Consider the following 9,574-nt stretch of genomic DNA (forward strand, 5'->3'; position numbering starts at 1 on the left):
ATAGCCTTACAACTTTCATGAAGAAAATAAACCCAAATTTTGACCATAACCTATCTAAAAAGTTACTTGCAGTCAGCACACAAAAACTGCCAATATCCAGAAAATGCCCAGAATTTTGGGTAACACTAAATCCGGCCATTCAAATAGTCATATCTTGGGCTAAAAAACTCCAAACGGAGTGATTAAAAAAGGGAAATAAAGTTAAGACAATAAGGAACAAATTCTATGAAGAAAACTTAGCCAAATTACCACAGCAACGTCACCAATGGAACAGTCCAATACAGAACATCAAAATTGAAAATTTGAAATTGTGCTTAAGAGGCTTAAAATTTGAGGAAACAACCAAAACCAACAAATTAGGTAACCAAAATGTGGTATGTGGGTAAAATTAAAATTCCCATGTCTATTAAGCATGAGAAAGTCAATAATTTGACTTGAATAGCATTATGAATAGTAACTCCAAAATACAAATTTTAAAGAACGTAAAGTTAAGCATATTAAAGCTAGAAATAAATAGATTTAAAATTATTTTTTTGGATTTATGATAAATTATGATACTGAAACACTGTAAAATTGTGTGTTTCAGTTGAAAAGAATACCGAGAAAGAACCCGAGGCATCGAGTCGAGGTGAAGAGGTGACTCGCATAAGGTTTATGCACAACATAAAATGCTCTTTAAATTTCTCTTTGCAAAGTACACAAAATGAATTGTGATTTATTTATATTGCAAAATGGTGATTGAAATGCACACTATGCTTTTGATCTAAATTATTGGAAATTTAATGATATGTATTTTAATTGTTAGTAAATGTTTGGTAAATTGTTAAGATAGTTTTGAAACCACAGTGTCATGACCATATATTTGAATGCCTTACTAGCATGACTAGTGCAAGGAATTAGTTTTGAATTTTGATTCCCTCTCTGGCTGAAGTGTTGAGGTGTGTGCCAGTAGAAGAAGAAATTGAATGGGTACCCATAGTTTGAGCTAGCTAGCCTTGTGATTCCTCATAAGCCTCCGGCTATTGAGATGAACATTGTCCTGAATGGCTTTATATAACTGTGTGTTTTTATGAAATTCATTTTGAGATTTCTTAAATGAGATTGTTTGGACTAAAAACTTATAAATTATGTTTTGTACCTATTTTTCATGTTCGGTATCATATTTGAATAAATATGATTTGAATTATGCATAAAATGTTATTTTAGTATGTTGTGCACCACTGAGCCATAGTACTCAGCGATGGCTATTATTGCTATCGCAGATAGAGAGACTAGAGGAGCAGCAGAGTGAGCTGCTGAGAATTTTAGAGCTACATCCCTGAGATTTTATCAGGTATAATTTTATACTCTGATTGTAATGTTTATATTTGTGTATGTAACCGTATGTATATGTATAAACTGGTCTTGAGAAGTTGTATAGATTTGTAATAATATCATTTTGAATTTTCTAATGTAAATTTTGGGTTGATGAATGTAAATTGAGCTGCTGAGGATCTTGGAGCTACATCCCTGAGATTTTATCGGGTGTAATTTTATACCCTGATTGTAATGTTTATATTTGTGTATGTAACCTTATGTATATGTATAAACTGGTCTTGAGCAGTTGTATAGATTTGTAATAATATTATTTTGGATTTTCTAATGTAAAATTTGGGTTGATGAATGTAAATTGATTTTTCTTTAATGGAATATGAATAAAGTTATTTAGAATTATTTTTGAAGATAATTGAATTGAGAATTATTTTGAATTATGGAGTTAGGAGAAATGATGTTGAGTTTGTTGTGGTAGTGGTTGATTTTGATGAAATGAATTATTAGAAGTGTTTTTACAGGTGTTTGAAGAACTGTTTTTCCCAAATATAGATGGCACTCTGCTGAAATTTTTCTAAAATTTACGTAAAAATAAAAAAAATGGAAAAATTTTTTTAACTAGTTTCTAAACTTCAATTAAATGTTTTTAATGCCTGCTATAAAAGCTTACCACTTTCAAAAAGTAAGAAAATTGTTTTAAAATCTTTTGTAGTGTATTTAATGGATTATCAGTAGATGGAGTTGGTAATTCATTAGATATACTACGGGATCATTTTATGCCTTACAGAGGGGTAAGGTGTGACATTCTAACTGGTTCTTCTTCATATGTCAAATCAGGTTGCATAATTATCTCTTCTGCTGAAATGATATGAGAAGGATCTAATCTGTATCTCCTGAGTATCGACACCTGGAGTACATTGTGAATCTTGTCCAGCTCAGGTGGTAAAGCTAGCCTGTAGGCTCTTGGACCCACACGTTCAATGACATCGCATGGACCAATAAGCCTAGGGCTTAACTTACCCTTCTTACCAAATCTTAGCACTTTCTTCCAAGGTGATACCTTTAGAAATACTTTATCGTCAACCTCATACTCTATATCCTTTCTCCTTAGGTTAGCATATGACTTCTGTCTATCTGAGGCGACTTTCAACTTATCTCTAATATGTTTCACTTTCCCTCTATTTGTCTCACCAAGTCTGGGCCCACTACTTTTTCTTCACCCATCTCTGTCTAGAATAAGGGAGTTCTGCATCTCTTCCCTTATAATGCTTCATATGGAGCCATCTTTGCACTGGCTTGGTAGCTGTTATTATAAGCAAATTCTACCAAAGGAAGATATTTCTCCCAATTCCCTTCATAATCGATGACACAGCTTCTTAATATATTTTCCAATACCTATCTCATAATTTGTGTCATATCATTACTATCATGTCTTTAACATCTATAACAAATTTAATAAGTTCTAAGGGTTACCTATATCACCCTTTCAAACTGTCCATCCGTTCGGGGATGAAAAGCCGTACTGAAGTGCAATTGAGTGCCCAATGATCCCTGTAACTTCTATCGAAGTAAATCTCAGGTCTCGGTCAAATATGAGCAATATCGACACTCTGTATAACAGTACTATCTTAGCTATGTAGATCTCTGCTAATCATTAGTCTGTCTTACTAGATCAAGCTCTATAATCTTATCCCTATCTCGATTTACTATCGAAAATACGTAGCTCTATACAATTGTCCCAAGTTGGTACTGTAATCTACAGCTTACAGCACAAATATCGAGAACATTGCATAGTTACCACGGTATATCCCAATAGATCAGGGTTTTCCTATACTTATCCTCAATCAGTTCTACACTGATCCTCTTTCATCTCATATACAGTCTCTTTCTTATTTCCATCCATTATTTTTAACACGATCCTTTTTGGTTGATAATCTACAATCACCTGAGGACCTAAAGGGTTGGTGACAAGTATGTCATCTTTTGACCCATCTATCAGTATCCTCTTTCAATAGGAGGTATAATGCGTATATAGGGGTGAACATAATTAGGGTCTACCAATACATATTTAGAGGTATTATAATTAGAAAATATACCTCTGACAATGTCTATCAGGTCTGGCTCCTCTTGAGCCATAGCATACACGTGGGGTGCTACTTTAACCTCGGGTTGTTCTATAGTCTCAAAATCCCTCTTTGATGTACTAGCTGTCTCTGGTCTCATCGGTCTTTTACCTCTCTATACTATTAGGGCAGAGCTCTGAGTCTATGGTGGAGCTGTGGAAGCACTCTTCTATGGGCAATCTCTCAAAAAATGCTCTATTGACCCACATCTGAAACATTCACCCGTTAGCAATCTACACTTTCCTCTGTGGTTCTTCCCACAATGTGTACAAACTGGCACCGGGATTGATCTCTGTGCTACAGGACCCATAGAATTGCCAACTGAAACACCTGTCTGATCTCCTCTCCTCAGAGCAAATCGGAACCTCTCCTTCTATTCTCTGCTCTGAAATCTAACCCTGAGACCCCCTAGGTCTCTTGCTTTCTGTAGCAGCTGTGCTAGACTGGCCAGGTCCAGACCCTCTCTTGCGCCGTCTATCCCACCTGAATTGCTCATCATTTCTAACTCTCTCTACTGGGGTCTTATATATTGGCTGTGGAGGTGGTGGCATAGCTCCGGTGACCTGACGGAGTAATTGAGTCATTTGCTCTAGAAAAGCCTACTGTGTCCTTACTAAAGTACCCAATGATGGTTCTGCTCTACTGCTACTGCACCCCCAACTAGACACAGGTGCAAGTGCGTGACTCTCTACCTATTAAAAACAATTCCATATATGTCTTATATATCTATAGTTATATCATATCATATCATTTCAAAAAATGAAACTCATTCATTCATTCAGATAGAAATGACCGAAATGCCATTCATGGTGCATATCGGGTTATTTTTATTATTATATTCCAATTAATAAATTCTCTTAAATTTTATTTTATTTTCTCTAAATTTTTTCTCTATTTTCTTGACATTTATTCCATCAACTTATGCCTCCTTGCTATAGTTTGAGAGTAGTTCCATATACTCTGACTGTCCGAACAGATATTAGTTATCGGAACAGTAAAATGTACGGACTACCTATGGTGAGGGCGTTACAATGCCTTATTGGTAGTAATCCCCTCTTGTAATTAAGCATGTTAAACCTCTTTAGCACCTTTTCCAAATAGAGACTTTGGGATAAACCTATCATTCTTTTCAATCTATCTCTATAGATATGAATACCAAGAATATAGATTGCTTCCCCTAAATCTTTCATGGAGAAAATATTTGATAACCATGTTTTGCAGTAGTAAGCATACCGACATCATTACCTATTAATAAGATATCATCCACATACAAAACTAGGAAAGTAATTGTGCTTCCACTAACCTTTTTGTATACACAGGGCTAATCTTCATTTTTGATAGAATTAAAGGTTCATCAAAATGGATGTTTTAGCTCCTTGAAGCTTGCTTTAACCCATAAATGGATCATTTTAGCTTGAATACTTTGGAACCATCTTGGGATTTAAAACCCTTAGGTTGTTCCATGAATATGTCTTCCTCAATATATCCATTGAGAAAAGCTATTTTGATATCTATCTACCAAATTTCATAGTCATTGTATGCTGCTATAGCCAATAAAATCCTAATGGATTTAAGCATGGCTATAGGTGATAAGGTCCCTACCTTTGGTGAAACCCTTTTGTAATCAGCCTTACTTTATAGGTCTCTACCTTTCCATCAGAACTAATTTTATTCTTGAAAACCCATTTATTCCCAATTAGTATAATACCTTTAGGTGGGTCTACAAGATGCCAAACTTGATTCTTATATATGGAATCTATTTCAAATTTCATTGCTTCGATCCATTTCGAAGAGTCTATATCTGATATAGCTTCTTCATAGCTCATAGGATCATCACCATGATCTATTTCCTCATGAATAAATAACTCTTATTCATTCTCATGAAGAAATCCATATCTCGCCCGTGGATGAGATATTCTAGTTGATATTTAAGTTTATGTATTGGATATGTCATCAATAAGTGGAGGTTGACTGGCTGGATCTATATCCATTTGGTCTGTTGATTTTTTAGAATTCTCTAATTCTAATTCTATCTGCTTTCCTTTGCTACCTTCTTGAATAAACTCTTTTTCAAGAAATATGGCATCTTGACTTATCACAACTCTTTATAATGAAGGAAGATAGAAATAATATCTAAAACTATCTTTTGGATACCCAATGAACCATCCCTTTGCAGATCTAGTTTCTAACTTATCAGTCTTTAGCTTTTTAATGTAAGCTAGACAACACCAAATCTTAACATATTTAAGACTTGGTTGTCTTCCATGACATATCTCATATTGTCACACCTTACCCCTCTGTAAGGCATAACATGATCCCGTAGAATACCTAATGAACTACCGAACTTCACCAACCGATAACTCATTAAGTACCCTATAAAGGATTTTAAAGCAATTTTCTTACTTTTATAAGTGGTGAGCATTTTCTAATAGATATTAAAATCATTAATTTGAAGTTTTAAAATTATTAAAAATTTTTAGCCCATTTTATTTTTTCTGTAAATTTTATAAAAATTTCAGCAGAGTGCCGTCTGTATTTTGAGAAAACAGCTCTTCAAATCCCTGTAAAATGTGACACCCCTTACCCGTCTACAGTATATCCGAGCAAGCTACGTCACACGATGTACCGGAACAGTCCATTTTATCTTAATTATTTTTATTCTTTCTTAATTAATTTTTATCATAGTTTTGAATATAACTTGTGAAATATAATTCATTTAAGTCATTTATTGAAATTATAATTTATTTGAGGTTCCGAAAATTTTATAGAAAATCCGGCAGAGTACCGGCTAAAAATGAAGAAAACAGTTCTTCGAAACCTGTGAAAAACACTTCCAATAATCATATTCAATCATTCTCAAACTCCAATATCAAAATCTCAATATAATTTTTATTTTCAACAACATCTCCATTTCTCAATCATTCATTTCTCATGGTACTCATATATAAGCAATAAGAAAATACTCAAATTTTTCATTCATAATCACAATTTTCATTATTTACATGAACATCAAAATACATTACATAAGTTTCATTTGCACAAAAGAAAATAAAAGTTAGTTACAAAATACCAAAATGAAACCTAGTGTCCTGCCAATGCACTGAAGATGGTGAGGTGACACGGACACTATACAGAGCTACAAGAGGTCTCACCCAGTCTGTGGTCTACCAGGCTCTCGGTCAGGATCTCCAGAACCTATGCGTGGCAAAAGCAACGCGCTAAGTAATAATGCTTAGTGGTGCCAATAATATGATAAAAAGAAATAACAGAAAATAAATATGTAATGAATGTATTAATGTCTCATTGTAAATAAATTTTCTTTGAGTATTTGTAGTCGTACTTATTTTGTACTGGTTATATTCATTATTTCATTACATTTATCCACTTTCATTTTTTTGTTGCCCAAGTAACCTATACTGGACGACTGGACTGGATAAACGGGTAAACTGGCACTGGGTATCAAGTACCTCGGGCCGTCACACCATCGGTCACGTATGTATCTCCCGGTGTGCAACAGAACAGCTAACAAGCTGTAATAACATCAAGCACAAGGCCAAATCTCAACACAATGTCAGAATGGCTAAAAGCTATGAAATCACAGAATGGTATAATGCCATGTGCAGTACTGCTAACTGAACCCTATTGGCATGCCAAACTATCCAAACCAATCTTGTTAGGTATACTAGGGCATTTGATACTTTTGAATTTTACAATTTTTGAATTTCAAGTTTTGGTGTTACTATTCCCTTCATTAGTCAACAAAAATGTTGACTTTTGTATAGAAAATAGGTACATTGGTTTTAACACTCCCAACATACCACATTTTGCATTCAAAATTTGTTGGTATTGGTTAACAATACCATTTCTAAGCTTAAAATTAATGGAGCAGAATTTTTAGTTTTCATACCCAATCTTTACTGTTCCATTAGTTGCTGTTGTAGTGGGAATTTGGGAAAATGATAAACATGAAAGTTGTTCCTTATTTTGTCTAGTTGAATTTCTTTTTTTGAATCACTCCATTTGGAGTTTGGTAGCTCAAGTTATGGTCCAAAAACCACAACTGGCCAGATTGGAATTTTTCTGGACTGACCATATCTACTGATCTGATGAGCAGTGGATGCAACTACCTTGTTGGATAGGTTCTGGTCATAATTTGGGGTGGGTTTCTTCATGAAAGTTGTTTTTCTATATCTTAGCTTGTTGCTGGTAAAATTTCAGGTCAATTGGGCCATTCTACACTGAGTTATGGCCAAACTGTTCATTTGGTCATTCTGCAAAAATAGGTTGCAGGACATCCAGATTGGGGCAAGTTTTTGGTCCACTTGATTTGGCCTTTTGGGCATGGTTTCTTCACCAAAGTAGTGCCATTATGTGTCTAGTTTCATGTCCAATTAGCCAAACACCAATTGAACCTATACAGCCCAAGTTATAGCTGTCCAAACAGGCTGGACTTACATCCAAACCTGCTGCTCTCACTAGGCAGCATACCAAATCAGTTTTTTAATGCTATAATTCACTCCAAGTTATGGTCAATTTACCTCAAATGGTCACTAATTTACTATTAGAATGTTCATTCACCATTACATAAGCAAAGCCCAAATTTCTATCCAAAACCCTAGCTCAAATTCAAGGTTCACACAACACATGTCAATTAGGCATACTAATCCATTTCAAATTTATGTCTACACATCAACACCATTTCTAAGCCATTTTAAATCCATCAAAACCATCAACATTATCCCTTCCTTAGGGCTGCCAAATTCCATGGTGTACATACACATAAGTTTTATTTCATTTAATTTACAATTTCATACTCATTTTAAGTCCCTAACATGGAATAAAGAGAGAAATATGCATAAATAAGTACTAACCTTAGTAGGGAAGAATTTTCTCTTATTAATTCTTCACTTTCTTTTGTTTTCTTGGTTGCCAAACACTCTAGCAAGGTTGGGTGACAAATTTTAGTAAAGGGACCTAAGGGTTTTGGGGTAAGAATAGAGAGAAATTCAAATTAGAAGGAAAAAAAAGGAAATGGAGGCTTCCATGGCTATGGTGGTGCGGCTGGTTTTGATGGGAGAAGATGGCTGATAAGTTTTTAGTTATTTTCTTCATTTTATCATCTTTTAAGTGGTGTTTAATAACTTGTTGAAATTTGATTGGTTAGGAACATTTTAATTGCATCATGCTTACTCAAGCATGATGTAATTATTATGTTTTCTTTCATTTTTCTTTTTCTTTTCTTTCAACTCATTTTTAATTCAAATTTTAGCAATATTTATTCACATTTTAGATCATGATAATTATTTACTTAATTGGACAAGTCGGTCAAAAATCGTCTCTGAAGGCAAAATGACCAAAATGCCCTCCGTTTGGCTTAACGGGTCAAAATTGTCTGTACTGATTGAAAAATTTTTCTAAATATTTTCTTGGCATTCTAATGCCATAGGAACCTCAATGACCCTTCTCTGGAGTCCCAAAAATTATTTTATGAATTTTTCCCTGGGTCTAGGGCTCCTAGTTGCGAGAACCGCAACTTCTCACTAGGTTACCCATCGCTAGGGCACTAGCTCATTTAACTTGGTTGTATTTTATTTCTAAAATTTTTCATAAATTTTTCTCATTAATATTTGAGTTAATTATGGTTCCTCACTTTAGTTTAAATATTTTTTTTCAAACGTTCTAGCTGTCCAGTCCGACACTGGTCACCGGAACAGTAGAATATACAGAGTTGCTACAGGGAGGGTGTTACATAAAAAGCACTTTCAATAATTTGTCTCAACAACTTCTTCAAATTCACAATCATCCCAATCAATTTCAACATCATTTCTCAATTTTCAAAAATTCAAATCCACAATTTCCAATTCAAATATCATCCAAAATATTACTAATTAATTTCATTCAAATTAAAATAAAATACTTCCATTCATATGTAATTAAATGTAAAACAATTTATATACATCATACTAAAAATTTACATTAGAAAAATCCAAACTAAAATTTATTACAAACTTTATACAAACTGCTCAAGGCCAGTTTTACATGTCCATACCTTTACATACATTACATACATTAAAATAAATTTTTACAGTCAGGGTATAAAATATACCCAATAGACTTCAGAGTAGGTAGCTCCTCAATCC

Source organism: Hevea brasiliensis, chromosome 1, assembly GCF_030052815.1.
Source record: "Hevea brasiliensis isolate MT/VB/25A 57/8 chromosome 1, ASM3005281v1, whole genome shotgun sequence".
NCBI classification, from domain to species: domain Eukaryota; kingdom Viridiplantae; phylum Streptophyta; class Magnoliopsida; order Malpighiales; family Euphorbiaceae; genus Hevea; species Hevea brasiliensis.